Source organism: Armigeres subalbatus, chromosome 2, assembly GCF_024139115.2.
Source record: "Armigeres subalbatus isolate Guangzhou_Male chromosome 2, GZ_Asu_2, whole genome shotgun sequence".
Classification (NCBI taxonomy): domain Eukaryota; kingdom Metazoa; phylum Arthropoda; class Insecta; order Diptera; family Culicidae; genus Armigeres; species Armigeres subalbatus.
The window spans coordinates 273540602-273561714 of NC_085140.1; the positions used below are offsets into that span (position 1 = coordinate 273540602).

The window sequence follows — 21113 nt, forward strand, 5'->3', positions numbered from 1 at the left end:
GGATAAGGTCGAAAATCAAAGCCAGTCAACGTCGGGTGGCGGACCAAGATCAACATAGAACATGGAGATCCAATCGGCCCAGGCAATGCACCAAACCTCGAATACTCAACTCTAACGTGAAATCTGTGATGGTATACGCCGATGAGACTTGGTGCATATTAGCAGAGTTCATATAGATTTGCAAGTATGCATCAGCCAATGTCTACGTTTTACAGCTCGACGACTGGTAGCCTTACAAATGGATCCCGAATGCTGAGCCCCATCGCAATGCCATCGAAATCCAATATCAACAGCAACTCCACAGTGTGAATGGTCGTAGGTCGGCTCACACCACGTAAACGAGATGAAATCTAAGCAAGCGCTGGACAGGAATCTAGCAAGACATCGCAGCAGAATCAGACCGAGATATCCTGGACGAAAAACCTAACAAAGAAATAAACGAAGTCGTAAGGAAGATCGGGCCCAAATCAAGGATGAAGAGAGATGGAAACCAATCACTGTGCCATATAGTCTATGTAACAATGTAACAATACCCATCGCTATGTTTACAAGTAATAGAGTTTATTTTGAACATGTTTGGAAGAATGTTTTATCTATTTACTAAGCCAACCTGCCGATCTCGCTCAGGATTTTTTCGATCCTTCAATCATTTAGTTGATTGCAGCGTCGCAATCTAGTTCGATTTTAGTTCGAACTGATGGCTTGCTTCAGAACCCATGAAACGTTGCATTTTGACAATTTTGAAACATTTCCGTCAAATTGATCAAATGTTGAATATACAAACACAGAGTCCAAGACGATTCAATGTGAGAAAAGCACAAATTGGCTCATCCGTTCGTAAGTTGTATTGCCTCAAAGGAAAAGCAAACTTATTTTTATATATATAGAGATCAGCATTAGCCTTAGCATTGAGCAATTGCACAAATTCGTAGGTGGTAGCGACTATTGTATGAGAGTAGATCACTTTCATCCGTTACCACAATATTGATTTGGGGCTAAAACTATCTCTTAAATGGAAGCAGCACTGTCCAATAGTCGAGATCTGTCCTGCACGTCCTTGCGAATGCTGAGGAAGGGAAGAATAGTTAGTTGGACACCTACTTAAGAAAGATGCAGAGAACTCTACGACCTCTCATAGATGCACAGGAGTTTTGAGATTGTGTGGAAGGTTAACAGTAGAAATCGTTTTGGTAGTACGTGAAACACAGAAAGATCTAAGATAGAAATACAAAGAGGAAAGGGACGAGCTTGAATTGAACCCTCGACCTTCTGCTTATAAGGCAGAAGCAGTAACCACTAGACCACTCAAACTCGTCTCATTTTATATATACATAGAGATACATAAAATGAATTTATGTTTGTCTGAACTCAAATGCTTGGAAAGTACTGAACCAATCAGTGTGAAAATTTGTATAGAGGTTTTTGGGGCGGGAAGGTCCTTAAGATAATTTGAGACACTCCTAAATGGAACACAAATTTCATTATAGCTAAAGAATGAATCAAGAAACGAAGAAACGAAAGAAAGGAACCAAATCTGGATGTGGAGGTTTTGGAAGGGAAGAATGTTTCAGTGGTGGTTGAAACTCCTCCTCCTTCTGAAAAGAGGTGATCCCATACAAATGAAGCATACATTTCTGCATAACTCGAGAACTATTAATTTTAGGCGAAACAAAGTTCGTCTCTGCTAGTTTTCATAAAACAAGTGGAACTTTTTCTCAAAAAGCAAGGTTGTTTTCAGTGTATTGTACCTTTGCTTGGAGTAAGGTATTAAAGGCGAATCTACAGACACCTGAGAAGACATCTCAGATCGTGCCTCCAGTTGAGCCACAGTGACCCCCAGCACACCCGTGCATGTTTCTTGCATGGGTGAATTTGGTCCTGTATCCTGTCTATATGTTTGTCCGAGATCGTATCTATGCGCTAAGCTACGATATTCCAATCTTTTTAGAACGTGGCATGCTGCATGACGTGCTCCACTGATTCTACTTCAGATTCACCTATGTATTCTGCATATGTAGCCCGGAAGTCTGCAAAACCGAACCTATGAAGAACTTACACTTTCCAAAAGAAAACCAAATTTTAAAATAATTGTAAAATTTTGTGTTAAATTCACTAGGGAGACTGGGTAGACTCTAGTATCACAGCCAAAAGTAAATAAACATACGCGATTTCACACATACTCTCTAAAAAATATTATTTAACTTTATGATGTATGACAGTCCTTAAATTTTGTTGTTATTGATACACACTGATTTTTGGAGTGCTGTCAAAATCGAATTTTTAAATATCTGGAAATTGATCCTCTCCAAAAACAAGCTTTGATGAAATTAGAAAAGTGCCCCCATATTTTCCTTCAAAATACGCGGAATTTTCAATTGCTGTATTCATGAGCGATTTTGTTATTGAATTCGAAGCACATGAATTTTGCAATTTGGGGAGACTTGATCCCTTTCGATGATATCTACGCAAAATAATTTTTCCTGCCAACCTCTCATCAAATCTGTCGAATTACAAAAAAATTGGAAGCCTGAACAAATTATATTTTTGAATTTTTCGCCAACTTTTGTATGGATGACTAATGGGGATACTTGATTGAGTTATTATCAAATCCAAATATCCTAAAACTGTTAACATTTCCATCAGTACAGATATAGCATATTTATGGCTTTATGCTGTAAAAAACGAGCATTTGGTCATTGACACTATTGTTATGAAAAGTTGTTCAAATTTTGCGGCTAATAAAAAAATCTTTGGGAAGGTCAAAACATACAAACGCCCTGCAGAATAAATAAGGTTGTCAATCCAAAAATAACTCACACATAAAGGCCATTTTTCAGAGGATCATAAAAAATATGCTAGAACAAAACTACTTTAGTTCTCGATAAAACAGGGGTGATCAAGTCTCTCTAATAAGTCTCCCACTTTCCCCTACTGGATAAAATATGCTTCAAATATTCATATTCTTTGTTTCCTCTAAACGTTTTTTACTATCATTTTCACCAATATTTCAAATTTTATGGATTTTGGACTTTTTCGCTTCTTTGTTATTTTTTATCCCTCCCTCTACCTTTCAAGCGTCAGAATAAAATAAATTTGATATTTGTATCGGCCTTTCAGGAACAAAATTTTGGTATCATTTTGTTATGTTGTGTTAATTCAACCAAAATGAAAACAAGTTACCAATATGTCCGAAAACCGGATAATAGAATTTATTATCAATTAATTATTCATTTTGCTTGGGAGGTATCTGGTGAGTGGGCGTCAAACCTAGAGAATCGAGTTGGAGTTAGAGAAAAATCTCACTTGGTACGTTCAGGCACGTGGGCTTCTGAACTCGAGGGAGGGCGGTCATAGAAAGCTTTCAATTAATAACTGAGGAAATGCTAATAGAATACTGTTAAAACTCTAAGGTGCAGCCAATCGGGTTGTACGCAAAGGTGACGTAGGACTAGATATTCGAAATTGATGGTATTCGCCATAATAATGTGTGTCGTTTTATTAACATTGAGCAAACTGCTCGGAGGCCAACTGAATCAAGAAGTCGAATAGTTGTTCCGTTGATGGAATTTGAGTCTCTAACCATGGAATTAAATGACTCATCGGCGTGAAGCACTCAATCGTTTCAGTTGGGGACATCACAATCCTTACTTTGCCACGTACGCTTATCGTGGGCGAAAACCAAACGTTGCAAATAAATATATTTGCGTTTGTTCACGCACTTCTGATTCTGCTTATTCTCCTTTATTTCGGCCATTTTGAAGACGGTGTCCTCCAAAAGGTCTTCGTAAAATGAAGGTTGATCCGACTATCCGAAATAATCTTCTTCAAAGTACAAACTCAATCGTAAATGGCGAATTTGATAACGCGTCGGAGGGAGATAATGCAGTAAAATTGAATGGATGGATCACTAACAGCAACCAAGCTACTTTTCCCAATTCATTCAATATCTAACTGCATCCAATCACTTGTCGACACCTTGCGTGTCAACTGTCCGACCGCCACTTGATGATATTTCGCTTCCAAAGGTTGAATAAATTTGCAGCATTGCCACACTGCACCCACTTCGTGTGCTGTGTCTGCCCGCTGCATCGAATTTCAAACCGCTCTCGAATCCGATCAAAATGGCTCGCGGCCGAACAGCAGCTTTCTTGTATTTAATAAATTAGCCCGTTAGCCCCGCCCTTTGTGAGCTGATATGGTGTAAATATAATGCACTTATAACGATTAATGAAGGGCGGGGCTAATGGAATTATTAGATATAAGAAAGCTGCTTTCAGCGCACGGAGCCATTTCATCGGATTCCAGACAACGGACCGTTCGAGAATGACAAATTCTAAGAATCCAATGAAACTTTCTCGCAAGATTCTAAATTTGGTGATGTTGTTTATCTAAGATGCGTATTGTTGCGAGGAATGGCACAGAAATTACTCAAGACGAGTTCATATTACAAACATTATCTTTCGGCATCTGTCTGTCCGAGCGAGTTCATCGATGGGTGGTTGCAGTAGATAGTTTCACTGAGGTGGCGTTCTTGATTTTATACAAAAGAAGGTTGATCCGACTATCCGATATAAACTTTCTTCAAAGTGCAAAACTCAATCTAAATAGCGAAGCGCGTCGGAGGAGATGATGTAGTGAATTTTAATGGATGGAATCACTAACAGCAACCAAACTACACGCCAAGCCCGATGCCACCGAAACAGTCCATTTCGCAATTAACCTTTTTCATAAAATGTTGGTCCTGAGAAGAACCAATTTTCTTTTCCCAATGTCTTCTTTCCAACTAACTGACACCACAATTTGTGCTGGATCGCCACAGTGCATTTTTTATGGTCAACCTTTTCTTCATAAGAAATTTTGGTTCGTTTGAGGTTGAAGATCTGAGCAATCGAGCATCACCACTACCAGAGGATTTTCTTTGAAAATTTAGCGCCTCCGTGATGCTGTGCTCGCTCCGCTCGATTGCTTTGATGCGTCTGCTCTGCGTAAAATCTTGTTCAAACTGAGGACTAGATCCAAACCCGCAAGTGATTGATTTTTGTCTGTGCTAGTGATGCATGTACGTGATTGGTTAGTTTACCTATTTCTAAACTTTTTATCAATTATCGATTAAATAGTTAAAATAGTATTTTCAAATAAATACAAAGAAGCGTTGACTCATCCTTAATCGAATGGTTAAAAAATTGAAAATCCATCGAGAAACGGCCTAGATATTAAAGTTTAAAGTCATCATATTTCGTGATGGTCCCTGATTTTCGCAATCGTAAGTGTACCCTAATAGAAAACACAGACGTAGTCCTACGTCAAAAAGCAGGCCAAGTTCCAGTTGGAATGTAGAGCCATTGAATAAGAAGAAGAAAGACCAGAAATGTCATGTGTCATGTGTCAATGTCAAACACGTGTGTTTTGTATTTGTAGAAATATCTTCTCGATCCGCTTTTGTAAAAATGGTGGACCTGGAAAAACGATTTATTTTAATAATGACGTTCCAATCACAACAGCAACAAAAGCGTCTTCCAATGTGCACTTGTGATTCTGCTACGACGCAACTTTCTTATTCATTCTTCACAATTATTAGCAGGATTTTCAGGTGCCAACAACTAAACCACAAAATTGAAATGTCCAAAATGTCAAATTTGACAATGGTCAAATCGACGAAATAAAATTATTTTCTGCGCTGGCGGTAAGGTGTGTCTAACTTTCCAAGATATTCAAATGTCAGCATACTCTCAACTAGGGCCAAAGTTGTAGACCGAAAACAAAAGGTTGCCCAAACCGAACCTCTTCCTGTAATCGTCTCTAGTTCATTTTATACTAAAATTTCTGGGTTTAAGTATTTTAATAATATTCTAAAGTTCAACTAAAGGTAATTGCCTTTCGGGATTAAACCACCGACTTGGACGTTAATTTAATAATTTAGTAATAAATTAAATATTCTAAAGTCAGCCTAACTGACAGAAACAGATATGAAATTATGACTGACGAACTTCTGATGAGCTTCATCACTTCTTCATGATCAGAAAAGAATGCGACTAGTCAACCTTCTCAAGCACTTATAATATTTGCTAATGCTGAACTTATCCAAAGACAAAAATGTTTCGTGAAGAGCAAGCCCAGTATACAAGGAATTAGCAAAATTCTAGTAGACAACTCGACCTATATCGTGAAATATACTACTGTTTTTAATCGTTGTTGAAGGGAATGAAACGTTATTATATGCTATAGATATCCACTTGGACAGTACATTATTCCTGTTCAAGTTTATATTACTCAGTCGCAAAACCAAATGAATTGAATTATTCTACATCACTTTAATTTTACAAATAATAACAAGTACTACAAATAGAAAAATCCATTGAAATTTACTAAAATCATGAACATTAATGAAACGCTATTATTAGTGTAATTGAACACGAATAGCCAAAATGTACGCAAATACTTGAATCGTAAAATTGTAAGCAAGTTTTAAGCAAACTTGCTGGAAAAGGACCGTTTCAGCGTAGATTAGAGTACAATTCCGTGCCACAAGTTTGATGTGCTGGTTATTGATGTGTAATTGTATGTTGTAACAAGTATCGAACGTTGCCCCAGATATATAATCTTTCAATCTTTACTCAATGTTCATCTTAACAAGTATTATTTGTGGAATTTTATGAAGCGTGCTGCAGCACTGAACAGCGCCCCAACTCACTTCCATCGATACAAAATATGATGTATTCTGCCGATTACATAGGTATGTGCTTTCTGTTCAGACACTGTAAAAATCACTGATACTTTTGTCCTCAAACTTCCTAACAAACATTGAAACTAATAAAGAGCTTATTCAAACAAAAATTGCCTTCTGCAGCTGAAAAACTTTTCAGCTTGAATGTTGTTGGGATAGATTTTACACTCAGTGCGTGATTACACTTTCCACACACAGAGACTCACTGCTCGGATAGAAGATTCAACCCAACTAAAACGATTAATTATATTTTTTCACTGTGCTCAAATGGAGCATTCTGAAACGTTTTCTCCTACGAACACGCCACGCACAATCTCACCCAATGCAAGCAAACGTTCTGCAAATATTACTTCCCTGCCAAAGCAAACACACAAAAGTAGCGCATATCGAGCAACGCCATCGCTGGTCCCTTCTTTGATGCCCTCGAGTGCATTGAATTGTTCGGATCCAAACTGGATTACGTCGGCATCCGTTTTGTTGACGCACCGAAACATCTTCCGCAGAGTGGAAGGAACTCATAACAAGGGAAAAGAACTCATATCCTGCTCTTATTTAGATAGCATCAGGAACCAACGGTTAGCAACGATAGCATTTAGACTATGTACTTACTCCGCGAAACGTTGGGACGATCCTAAGTCCGGTGAAGGCAGCCATTTTGCAGATGTGGTTTTCAGTCCAGGTATTGCGCAACGATGACTAAAGCTCGATTTTGCCAGGGCTCTGAAATGGGTTTGGACCACTGCACTAGACGAATAGAGAGAGATTTAGCCAGACGCACCAGCTATTTCGAGTTCATTACATTAGCCAGCGTGGCGGCCTTGTGGTGATTGTTCTGGAAGGAATGAACAAATGAATAAAATTCTATGAAATTTATTAAGTAAAGTAAATGAGAATTTGTTTGAAAAATATCACCATTTGTTTCAAAACCGAACAAAGAAATAGTTTGTTTTTAAACGAGTTTAATCAAATAAGATCAATTACAATCATTTGTTTGAGAAACTGCATATCCATTTTATAAATTTCGAGAAACAACAACAAACTGTTTTGAACAAATTGACACTGAATCTTTCGATTTTTCTGTACAGATCATAGTTTTTGCAAAACTCACCCTGGGCATCAGTGCGAAAGCTCAAGCAGTACTCGATAAGTTCTCTTCAAAGTGCGTGCGCATATAAAGTTTTACAAACGAAAAAAATCACATTATTGAACAATTTTTTTCGTGTTTTGCCAAAATACAGCAGGAGGCGCGGGTTGAATTCAGGCTCGTCCTTTCCTACTTTGTATTTATTCTATCTTAGTTCTTCTGTGTTCTCTTCATCTTTCTTAGCAGATGTCTAACAACCATCCTTCCCCTTCCTCAGCATTCCCAAGGACGAGCCAGGACAGATCTCGGTAACGGATGAAAGGATGCTACTCTTAATTAGGAACTCAACACTTCGAAAGTGTTTTCGCAGTGAGGAGAGGTTTCATGGCTAATGATGATGACAAAATTCACACGAATCAAATTCAGTGAGATCAAACCAATTTTCCATTCTTCAGCTGTCATCCACCATTTATTATACAATAATTTACCAACCATAAAAATATGACTTATAATCTGAAAAGTTTTGAGCTACAGTATGATAAAAATGTATATCTTTACGATAAACGCACGGGAAAATGCTTTTCCATCCAAGATAAAGCGGAAGTGATAGGCACCGAAAGTCATTCGTTCACTGCAGTTACGCCGGTACTACACTCAGCGCGAGATTTATGTCCTGCCAATTATTTAGCTCCCTATCCTAATGATTTGTTTCTCATAATCATCAAACATTATTTTATTCATTTCATGTCATTATATAACATAACTGGATACATTGAAACATTGTGATTTTTTATCCTACAAAGTGAACCACAACATAAAAGGCATCTAACCTGACTTTTCCAAAGATCCAAGACTGTATTAAATATTTGTAATTTTATTGCATATAATGATACTACTATCCAACTACTATTTATAAACTAATATTAATTGATTCCAACCAAATAAAATGTAGCTAATCGTCAAAATATGATTTAAAATCGCATGACCGTTTCATCTATTCTGGGAGATCGATATTTGGCGTAAATTTGGTCACTGTTTAAGCAGGAAGTGAGCAACGCTTTTCAAAACGCCTCAATTGGTGAAGATATTCGCTAGAAGTAATCGAAGGGAATCTCCTGAATTATCTCATGGTCTCGATTCATCCCATCAAAGACAAAACAATGGAAAGCATGGATTTGTTTCTTATATTTTGATTTTTTCAGCAGTGAGACGCATGTGATAAAAAGAATAAAAATTGAGTGAGATGGATATCAGGACAGTTCCCCTACTTCATCTGCTCAGGTTTCGAAGGTCTAAATACAACTAGCAATGAAGTTTTAATATTTTTATCTCATTGCCGGTTCATTTAATCTATTTTTTTTTCAAAGAATCCCATACATACATTTTTGTATAGGGGCAAACTAGGATTTTACATACAGTGGCGTAGCATTTACGGATTGATTTCATCAATTTCTTGGACCACCTCTATTTTTACACCTTCTCAAATACCACTTGATTGTTCACAGATTTTTTGGCATTTTTGTAAATATTATACTAACGTTGCATTAATTGAAGCTGACACAACGGAGCAACCATTATTAAATTGTTTATATTACCAGGTAACAATAAGCATTAAGTAAGCACATAGCAGCATTACACTTCCATTGCATATGCTCCATGCTGATATAAGCATTCCAAATCCTGGTTGTCTTCAAATACGCATTCTCAAAGCAATCATGGAGGAAGACAGTTTTAATATGCATTTTAGTGCACAATGTTGATTTTCGTGAAGTGCAATGATTTTAGTGCCACTTTAAAGCCTGTAGTGTTCATACGTCGAACGTTTTCCAATATGGGGGGATTATTTGTCCAATGAACTTATAATGAACTGAGAATAGATATCAGTACGTGCACAATGTTTTTGCTTTCTCGTATACTAAGTATACGTAAAATATATGATCGCTCCAAAACAAACTTTTATAGAAGGCTCGAGACCCACATCATGAATTCATCTGTAGTTTATCTACATTTTATTATTCCATTGCACTATGTTCGATGGATGCTTTAAAGGCAATTACTGAAGTTTCTATTGCATGAGTATAACGTTTGATGATTGTATTGAGATAAGTTAGATTAAGTTTCAATGTTCCTGAAGGCGAAATGTTTATGCTGGGCAAAAAAATTAAAAACCTTGTAATTCCTGATCACAATATCTGTTAAAGTTCTCTTGAGTGATAAAACGGCCTACTTTTTCCATACCAACGAAATGGTGTTTAATTAATGTGACTATGTCCGGTTTGCGGGACAGTCCGCATTTTCGCTATTTGTCCTGTGAAAAGCGTCCCGCGAACGTCCTCATTTTACAAATTTCTATAAATGTCCCGAAATAATATTTTAGTATTTTCAAAGAAATTATATGATTTTTAATATATAATTTTGATGAAGCAAACGTGTAAGACAATCGCATGGATCATAAAAGTCAAGATTAAAATATGCTTCTAAGAAAATATCTCATATATTCTGCTTTTATTACCAAGCATGTCAAATTCTCAAATTTCATTCAGGATTCAAATCTAGCGCGAATCAAACCCACCGACTCATGCCGAAAAATCGTTCATGACTTGACTTGCAATTGCATCATAACATGATTTCAACGTCTTCTACGATGTATTCATCAAATTAACTTTCTTTCCTGAAACAATGGATAATAAACCATACCTTAACATTAAATATTTCTATTGGTTTCGCTTCTGAGCAAAATCACGACCTTAAGATTGTTAATATTGGATGTCGGTAGTAAACTGACAGTTACGTTGAATAACTTGATGCAGAAAGTGCTCCAAAAATGAATATTGTGTTCAAGGTAGTCTCACATTTCGGGAAAATTTTCTATTCCTGGAGGCGGAAGCTTCAACCAGAATGGCCTTTTAAAAATATGCTCTAATTAATTCTTTATCATAATACTTTTATTAGGTAATTTAGAAAGAATTATTTAGGATATTCAGAAAATAATTTTGAGATTCGATACCATTGTCATATCTTTATTAAAATAATATTCTAACAGTTTCTATACACTAGACGTTCAACAGCTGAAAGATATAACTGCAATTTCTAGTGCAATTCGGTAGTTGCAACAGTTTGCAGTTATCAGACAGGGGACCCCAAACTTCAAAACGATGTGAAACTCAATAACAGCTACTATGCGCTGCAACGTTTGAAGAAAGCTTTGACTTCTACAATGAGTAACCGTTTATCGAAAGTTAGCAACAAATCTTAGTAATAAAAAGTTCTGGAAAAATGATAGATTTGCTTTGAGTGCATTCCTAAACACATTGAACTATGAACTTTGTGTTCCGCGCTCACACAAAACTTATCTGGTCACTTTAGCTTTAATGAACATTATGCAACTCAAATGGGTTGCATATTCGTTATAGCACCTATTTAGGTGCTTAAATGAAAACCAACATCAGAACAGAGTTTACGACTACATTTTACTGAATCTGCTTAAATCAAATAGTGTATTCTCTCCATCGCGTAATAAATTAAATAGTTTGATGACATGACATATAAATGTTCATAGGCGAGTACATCTATCGCTTCAAGGCTTATCGAACATGCAATGTGGCACGGTAACATGGAATCTGATTGTTCTCTGCAGCAATATATATTGGCAAGAATGATCATGTGGAGTAAGGTAGATTGTACAATTTTGGAACGGATCTATCAAATTTAAGTCCATTTTTCGTCATTGCAAAATAGCGTGTGCAACTGTTGCGAAACTCGATAGGAATCAAACTCGGCACGCCCGTGAGATAAAGTACAACACGTGCTGAAAAATCATCTTTTGCAACTTATTGCACAACATATTTTTTTGTTTTTAATTAATCATTTATTCAGCATTTGGATGCTGAATAAATGCTACTCAACAAATTTTTAATTTATCGATAAAGTAGATTGCATTAAGAAGAGTATATTCAAACCTGCATTATAACAGTATAAAGGCGACTATAGGGCTGATTGGCATTTAATGTTTTGCAGTAAAGGCGCATATAATGCCACTTTAATGTTTATTTATGCTTACTGTTGCCTGGTAACACTTAAACGTTTTTATCTTCGTTTATATTGTTATTTTGAATAGATATTAGGTGGCTCAAAAAATTTTTTGATGCGCCTCTTATTCAGTTCTATTTGATGCTGATGTTGGACAATTAGTAAATCGGTCAACGCTGAGTGTAATGTTGAGTTTATGGTTATAGAAAATCATCCAAAAAGATTTGCAGTTGACCTTCATGATTGTTGAACCGATACTCATTCAGTTCTGTAAATAAATACAGAATGTTATGTGAAACCAGAAGATTAGAGTTTGTTACGCAAAGATATTAGCATTTTACTGGTGTAGGGGTGAATTTATTTTCAGTGAAAAGAAAGAAATTTGCTCAAACCCCACTGCAGAGAAAATAACTTAGCGGCAAACTGAATCTTCTCGCGGTTTCTTATAACATTCTGTATAAATTCTTCAAGATCTGAATGAGTAGCGTTCTTCATCGTAGTTGTGTAGTCCAGCTGCAATTACTGTTTTTGGATGTTTCTGCATACATTTTCCATAGAAACTTCAACGAGTTTAGCATGCCAAACGTTGACCGATTTGTGAATTTGTCCGAGCATCAGCATCAATAGAACTCGAATAAGAGAACCCATCAAAATTAAACAAAGTCCTATACAATTTGAGCCACCTAGTATGTATATTCGCACCGTTTTGAAATAATTTCGCATCATAATACTCATATCTTTACAATGAAAAGAACATCCGGGATCAGGTAGCTTGATTGATGTTAATATCATAATTGCTAGTCGTTTCCAGACAACAAATTTGTAACTCGCCAATTGAATAGCTTTCCTGGGATTGAAAGCCATTCTCACTGTACACATGATTTGAGTTCAACAAGACCATAACGATGCCGGCCTCGTTCTCAGCCAATTTAGGATTAGGGGAGAAATTAGTCCGACACTCATTGCAGACCGAGAAATTCTTCTGCATCTCCGTGAGTGCCACGGGAAGGATAGTTGGATAGATGAGAATGTAATCTATAGGAAGAGCCTGGTAAGGACTGTTTATTTTTCGGAACGGCGCCATATTCATACTGAAACGATGAAAAAATCTAGTAACGAAATTTTCTGTAAGAACTTTGTAATTTCTTCCATACTGAAGAAGTGCTGAAATTCCGAATGATTTTAAAACAGGTTTCGTGAAATTAGAAAGAATCTTTCGTTGAATCTTTAAAAATAGTCTGAAATTGCTGAGAACAAAACAAAATCAAGTATAAACTCGAAAAAAATCCTTAGAACTCGATGAAATATCAATGGGTATTCTGATTGAAAACTAAAAGCACCTGTTGGAAGTAGAATATTCGGTGGAAAAAATTGTTAATTTTTACCAAGTTTTTTGAATTTATTCGTCAAATTCTTCGAATTCACAAAAATACTTTAAATTCAATGAGCCTTCAACATTTTCACGGAGAACAAATCTTTCTGCGTAAGAAAATTTGAATTTCAGGATGTTCAACGGCAAAACCAAATAAAAACTTCATGAAATTTAAGTGTTTTCTTTAATATCGACCAGAAATGCATTAGAGTTTATCATGAAATTATTTGAATTTCGATTTCCTTTCTTGGAAATCATCATAAATTCTTCTGTAGTAGTAAAATTCTTCTTTATTAACTTTTTCTGTTCTCAAATTATTATTTTCACATGTACAGTGCTCGGCCGTTGGCCTCCAACTCAATTTTAAATTTTATGTTTACATTGTTAATTATGTTAATAGATATATCATGACGGCCTTTAGGAGGTGCTTGTGTTTTTAAAATTTAATAACCTAACTATTATGTACACTAATATTTACAATTAAATTTGATAACCTAGATTGGAACTGGCGCCCTAATTGGAGCCTGATCCGAATGCAAGCAACGGACCTAAACTTCCAATAAAACTCATTTATAATGTTTTAATACTTGTGTATTTTTTCATTTCATAACTTTGTCTTGAACTTGTAAATAAAATGCTATGACTCAATCAAAGTCAATTGAACAGTGTGAACAGTGAACAGCACAGTGTGAGGGCTGAGAAACAAAGATCAAAGGACAAAACTTGAATTAACAAAAAAAAACTCTTCAATGCAATCTACCTGATCGAAACAAATGTTGAATAATAAGTTAAGAATATGCTTGAACTGAAATATAGAATCTGTGGATGCTCCGTTTGAAAGGCATGAAGGCTTTTTTTGAATAACTCGATTATTACGTTGCAAGAGAAACGGAAGCATCCTTCTATCGTTTCCGGATGCCTGCTTCAAGTAGGTGGAAAGATTCACAAAAAAATATGTTGTGGTTTTAATGTGATCCCATGACCATTTTGAGATAGAAAAACGTTACAATCAATCGATCTTACTATTCTTTTAAATCGAAACTTAAATTGTTCTTACTTGTAAAATTCAGTCGAGATAATTTGAATTTTGAATGCAGTTTATACGTCGTGAATTTTCAAACATTTGCATGTTCTTTTAAGCAGCTCGGAAGCCTCTTTTCAAGAGGTTCGGAAGATTATTCAAAGTGAAAGCCTCCTTCAAAGGTTCAGAAGTCTCTTTTCAAGAGGCTCAAAGCACTCTTCCAAAAGATTCGGAGACTCCTTCTCAAGAGCCCGAAACCTCCTTTCAAGAGGCCCGAAGCCCTTTCAAGAGGCCCGAAGCCTCCTTCAAGAGGCCTGGAAGCCTCCTTCAAGAGGCCCGAAGCTCCTTCAAGAGGCCCGAAGCCCTTTCAAGAGGCCGGAAGCCTCCTTTCAAGAGGCCAGCCTCCTTTCAGAGGCCCGAAGCCTCCTTCAAGAGGCCCAAGCCTTTCAAGAGCCTAAGCCCTCTTCAAGAGGCCCGGAAGCCTCCTTTCAAGAGGCCGAAGCCTCTCAAGAGGCCCAGCCCTTTCAAGAGACCTGAAGCCTCCTTTCAAGAGGCCAAGCCTCCTTCAAGAGACCGGAAGCCCCTTTCAGAGGCCAGCCTCCTTCAAGAGGGCCGGAAGCCCTTCAATAGGCCCGAACTCTCCTTTCAAGAGGCCCGAAGCCTCTTCAAGAGGCTCGGAAGGTTGATGTATAAACTAATTTGAATTGAAAGTTTCATGGAATAATTAAATTTTCAACCCAACTTATGAACAGCCATATATCCCGTTAGTTTTCAGGTCAATTTTTCATGGATCTAAAAGTTACGCTTATCTTCATTCACAGCAAAAAATAGGGGATTAATTAATGCAAAAGTTCGAAGGATCCTCTCTAGAAAAGGTTGAGAACTGCCGCCAGAGGGTGCATGCAGAGAGCCGGTGTAATAGAGGGTAGATCCTCAACAGATCCAGTCTGAAACGAAGCAACATGTTGAACTGATGGTGATACTCGAAGACAATTATACGCTGTAGGCGGACCCAACGCGCCAGCCAGGAAGCAGTGTTACAACAGACCGGATACTTTCGTGGTGGTCGATGAATTTGTCTACATTGGATCCTTAACGGCTGATAACAATGTTCAGTGAAATACGCAGCATTTGTAGAAGTCAATACTACAGCTCCAGAGGAAACTGCGTAAAGAAAATTCCACCCGCACCAAATAAGTAGTACAAAACTCTCAAAGACGTAGCTTCACGGACAGCAGAACTTGGACCATGCTTGAGGAGCAACAAGTATTCGAGAAACTGGTGCTTAGGATTATCTTGGGACTATTCTGCCAAGAAGACAGTGTGTGGCGACGAAGGATGACAACGAGCTCGCCTCTACGGCGAACCCAGTATCCAGAAGGTTGCTAAAGCCGAAGAGTACAATGGGCAGGGATAGTTGCAAGAATGCTGGACAGCACCCCTGCAAGGATAGTGTCGCTTCAGAACCGACAGGTACAAGAAGGCGGGAGCGCATCCAGCGATGTGGGCTGAATAGGTGTACAATGACTTGCGAGCGTGGGGTATCTGGATGGAGAGATGCGATCGAACCGTGTATTGTGGCGTCAAACGTTGATTTAGTGTTGTCTGTTTAGAATAAGAAATAAATGAAATGAACAATGTGCAACAGATTTTGATCTGCTTTCTGCATTTAAACAGAGACAATTCGCTGCAGTGTACAGTTAGGTTATTTAGATTTAAAATTACAACTGAAAGAGCAGGAATAGTTTGGTGAACGAGTTCTAATATGATCCTTGTTTAACTGCTGAGTGCTGAATACAATTTATTGTACAAATAATTTCGTGAAGAAAAGTGTTAGTACCTTATGTGGCATCACACCAAACAAGGCCCGCGTTACACCATAATGCGCGGGATTTCGAATGTTGAATGTGTTTATGGAACTATTACCCATTTGACAATGGTACATGAACAGGCGAGGCTTATTATAAGCAAAGGATTCTCGACAGGTCATGAAACACCGGGCAGTCTAAAATGGAGCACAGTAAGGCTACACACAATTATGCATAGCATTCTACGATGCAAACATCCTAAATCATATTTGCAGTTTTGTTTCAGTGTTTCAACGGTTATTTGGCTTGCATTTGAACTTTAATGCTGCAGTAGAACTTCGCAGGAGCTTAGAATAGTAAATTTAAAATATCCACATTATATTGATTAATATTAGGTAATAATCATATACCCATATTCCACAAAAAAACTTTGTAGTTCTGACTGATTTATTGAACATGTTCAGTTTTTATTCAGGTCACATAAGTCGAATACGATAAAGTGTAAGAATGCATCAAAATTTAAATGTCGGCTCGTATTGTCCTTCCATCATTTGCGGACGGATGAAAAAAGACAAAAATGTTTTTTCTATTCTGATTCAAAATTTTTTTCATTTTCTTTTCAGAAAATTTTCATGACCTACTATAATCAAATTTGATTCATAATTCCTTTAGTATCAGAAAATAATTCAAAGTCATTGATTAAATATAGAGCAACTGTCATGCATTGACCCTGTATGGTTTAAAAATGATCGTTACACAACAGAAGTCCATCACTCAACTTACTTTCATCTGCAGCTCCAGAATCCTCATAAGGCTCTGGGTCAGCTAGGTTTCTAATTTTTCCTTTTATTTCACTTATCCACCACTTCTATGTCACTACGAACTTCACTACAGATAATCGGATAATGGTTGTTGCAATCTTTGTCTAATCCCATCACTCACTGACATTTCTATTCATCTCCATCCTAAAATAATTTCAATTTCTTTCAGACATTCCATAAAATCACTTCAAGCAGATTCTTTCTAAATCACTCTTCTAGTAACCATTCACTAATCCGATTAATTTGAGCTGAAACTGCAGAACCATAAACCCAGGAATCGCTCCCACCCCACAACACCACCGGATCGATGCAGCAACCTCACACTGCAAGCTGCCGAGGTCCCAGTCCATTGGATGTCACACTGAGAACAGTACAGTCCCCGAGGGGATGGTGCGGCACCACTTTCCAACGGATTTCGTACCGGTTTCGCCCACACGCTGCGGAGCTGCAAATTATCTCGCGCGGTCGGATCACCGAGAGACGACGGTCGACTTTCGTCTGTCTAAGCGTCTGGCACATTCGATTCTAGTCCTGCGCGCAGCATGGGTGAATTTTCTCTCACGCTTTTGTTGCTGTTACTGCTCCTGCGTTGCGATGGTAAGGATGCCATCCCGAGGGGAGGAAAAAGGAAGATGTTTTAGCATCTTGTATGCGGTTAATTAATACCAAATTTCATCCTCAATTTTAACTGTTAGGTTCATATCTGCAAAAATGACATGGGTCATATTTGGGATTATCACCATTTTTAGGTTATCTAATGCAATAATCAGTTTTATGTGATGAAACAAATACAAATTCTATTAAGGTTAGATATTTAAAACACTGTTCTGAGACACTGAAAGTCTGTCTCATTTGAGAATTAAACTGAAATGAAATTTAAAAGTGGACATTTCATAATTACGAATACCCTGGTGAGAGCAAGATTATTTTGACAGATGTCGAATCATTTTCCATCATGTTTATTGGAATTTGAAAGACAGCAATTTTTATGATCGGTGATTTTTTTTATTTTCGAACCGTCACTTTTAGTTTAATTTCAAATGAGACAGACCCTAAGAACGACCTGAAGTAGTATTTATCAAATTGTCTAATGGCTTAAAACCCATCACCTTTGATAACTATTAGTCAAGAACTTCCGTTTGAAATTAAGTTAACACTTTCTATTGGGTTCCATTACAACCAACGGGTGACGGAATTTCCTGATAACTCGCCACTCACCGGGTGCGTTTTCCAACACGTCATGGTATTGTTCCAGGAGGACATGCGTGCGTTCAGCAATCGACGACTTTCATTGCCCAGCTTTGATTGTGTTGGCGGTGGGTTTGATTGTGTTAGAAAATTTCAACTTCTTGCGCTCGCCAGAAGTTCCGCGTTTTGTTCTAAAATCTCGCAACACCTCAGTAGCCTTTCGGATGGCAACACAGAAATACTGTTTTAATTTTCTCTATAATTTTATAGTGTCGCCCAATCGGTAGTTTCGTGAGGTGGAGCTCCCAGAGCCGCTATCGGGTAGTTTGTAACTCACACCCGAAACAGAACGCCCGCTGCGGCGAGTGGGCCTGACGAGCGTGTGAGTCGATCAGGTGAGAATGTGTTTCATATTGTATCCAGTAGCAGCCACGTCTGAATGATATTGACGTGGATGGGGAGAGATGAATTATGAATGCGACGCGATGGATGTGCTACTTTCATCTTCTGTCTGGAAAGGTTGAGTTGAAAATCCAGCATAAGCTGGAACGGAAAACAGAAAGCAGGATGCGTATCATACACGTGAGGAAACTAGTCCGTTTTGGATATTTAATATAGCAAATATGTATACATAAATACGAGGAAAACTCTGAATCAAACCAACTTTCAAAACAGCTGAGTCTGCATTTGATGTGGTCTTAACTCAAGTGGTTTGCTAAATTATATTCTCATTTTGGTACAACAGTACTTGTAGGAAGTACATTTGTTTGATAATTTTTAAGATTTTTAGTTTTTCTGTTCTTCTGTGTGTACAGACAAATTCTCCAAAGTGATCTATAAAAACTTTTGATTTGTCTTCATAATTTCCACTTGGATTTTACCCTATTGCATATTCTGCTAGGATATCTTTTGATTTCGACAGGAGCATCTTAGAAACTAAGGATTCGAACTTTACGGAACGGCGTACTTCAACGGAAAATTCTCGGGATCTACGAAGAAAACATTTTGGAATATCAAAAATATTCTTTGAACTTGTAAGGGAATTCCTCAAATTCATCAGAATCCAATGTAGATTATTTAAGTCCCTGGGAAAATTTTCATAATTTGAAATTCTCAATCGAAAATTATTCGGAAAATTTTGAAATATCCATAGGTTTTTTAATTTTCAAATTTTCAAGACAAATTGTAATTTAATTTTCAAAGAAAATTACTCGCAAGTTTTCCGGTTAATTTTTGGAATTTAGAAGAAATTATTTGAGATTTCAATGGATGATTATTCAACGAAATACATGACGGGATTTTCAAGAAAACATCGAATTATCTGAGAGTTCTTGCAGAAATTACAAATTTCACCTAAAACTTATTGGATGTAGAATTGATATTCGAATTTCAACTCAAATTCTGAAAATCTTCGGTTTTCAAATTTGAACTCGTGAAGAATTATAGGTCTGATGCGTGACAGATTTTAACATTTATTTTATTTTATACATATTATTTTATGAAATGATTCTTGATTATTACTACGTTGATAAATGTCATATTTGAGAACAACTATAATTTTAGAATTTTTGAAGTAAAATTTGAGATTTTATGAATAATCAAAACGATTTAGCATTTATTTATTGTCAAAATGTTACGCGTCAGTTTTTCAGGAAAGTTAGTTGGTTTGGCTTTCTCGTGAACAAAGTTGTACCGAAAGGCTATTTCACTCTAATATCTATCTTTTATAGAGGCCAGGGCCCTTGTTATATACCACCGACGAGCTTAGACGAACTGAGAATACACGTCTGTCCGTGTGTATGTGTGTGTGCACGTGTGTCATAACTAAACATTAGCCAATTTTCACATCATAATTCTAAACCAATTCTCACAAGTTACATTCGACAGAGAATAAACGTAGTTGATCACTCATTGAGTTTCTTAACGATTTAGTTTAATTTAATTAACGATAACTCCAATTTTCCAGCGGTCTCCAGATACGCTTTTGATTTTCAAACACGATCAATTTTCCAGCGGATTTCCACGCGCATTGTGATTTTCCAAACCACAATCCGTTTTCCAGCGTGTCCAGACGCGCTGTGACTATCCAAACCACAATCCGTTTTGAGTCTTCTAGACGCGCTTTGATTTTCCAAACACAACCAATTTTCAAGAGAGCTTCCAGCAACGCTTTGTGATTTTTCAAACCACAATCCATTTTCTAGCGGTCTTCCAAACGCGATTTGTAATTTTCCAAACCAATCCGTTTTCCAGCGGCCTTCCAGACGCATTTCTGTGATTTTCCAATTTGTTTCCAGCGGCTTCAAACGCGCTTTGTGATTTTTTTAACCACAATCCGTTTTCCAACGGTCGTTTCGACGCGCTTTGTATTTCTACAATTCGTTTTTCAGCGGTCTTCCAGACGTGCTTTGTGATTTTCCAACTCCTTAATCCGTTTTCCAGCGGTCTTAGATGCGCTGATTTTTTCCAAACCATACGTTTTCAGCGGTCGTCTAGACGCGATTTGTGATTTACAAACACAATATTGCATCCAGCGGTCTTCAAGACGTGCTTTGTAATTTCCATCCCACAATCCGTTTTCCAGCGGTTGACCAGAGTTTTGTGATTTCCAACCACAATCCGTTTTCCAGCGGTCTATAGATGCGCTTTGTAATTTTCAAACCAATCCGTTTTCCAGTTCCAGACGCATTTTGTGATTTTCTTGTTTTCTCAGCGGTCTTCCAACGCTTTGTGATTTTTTAACCACAATCCGTTTTCCAACGGTTGTTTCGACGCGCTTGTAATTTTGCACACGTTTTTCAGCGGTCTTCCAGACGTGCTTTATGATTTTCCAACCACAATCCGTTTTCCAGGTCTTATGATGCGCTTTGAAATCTTCAAACCACAACCCGTTTTCCAGCCTTCGTCTAGACGCGAGTGATTTCCAAACCATAAACGTTATCCAGCGGTCTTCAAGACGTGCTTTGTATTTCCATCCACAATCCGTTTTCCAGCGTTGTCCAGACGCGTTTGTGATTTTCCAACCACAATCCGTTTTCGAGCGGTCGATCCGATGCGCTTGTAAGT

At 37.4% G+C, this 21113-nt stretch overlaps 1 long non-coding RNA gene across 1 annotated transcript in view; it reads right to left on the minus strand.

Moving 5' to 3' along the window:
• LOC134216360 (uncharacterized) overlaps positions 1 to 21113 on the minus strand; it is a 170856-nt gene that overhangs the window by 509 nt on the left and 149234 nt on the right. The window lies entirely within an intron of this gene.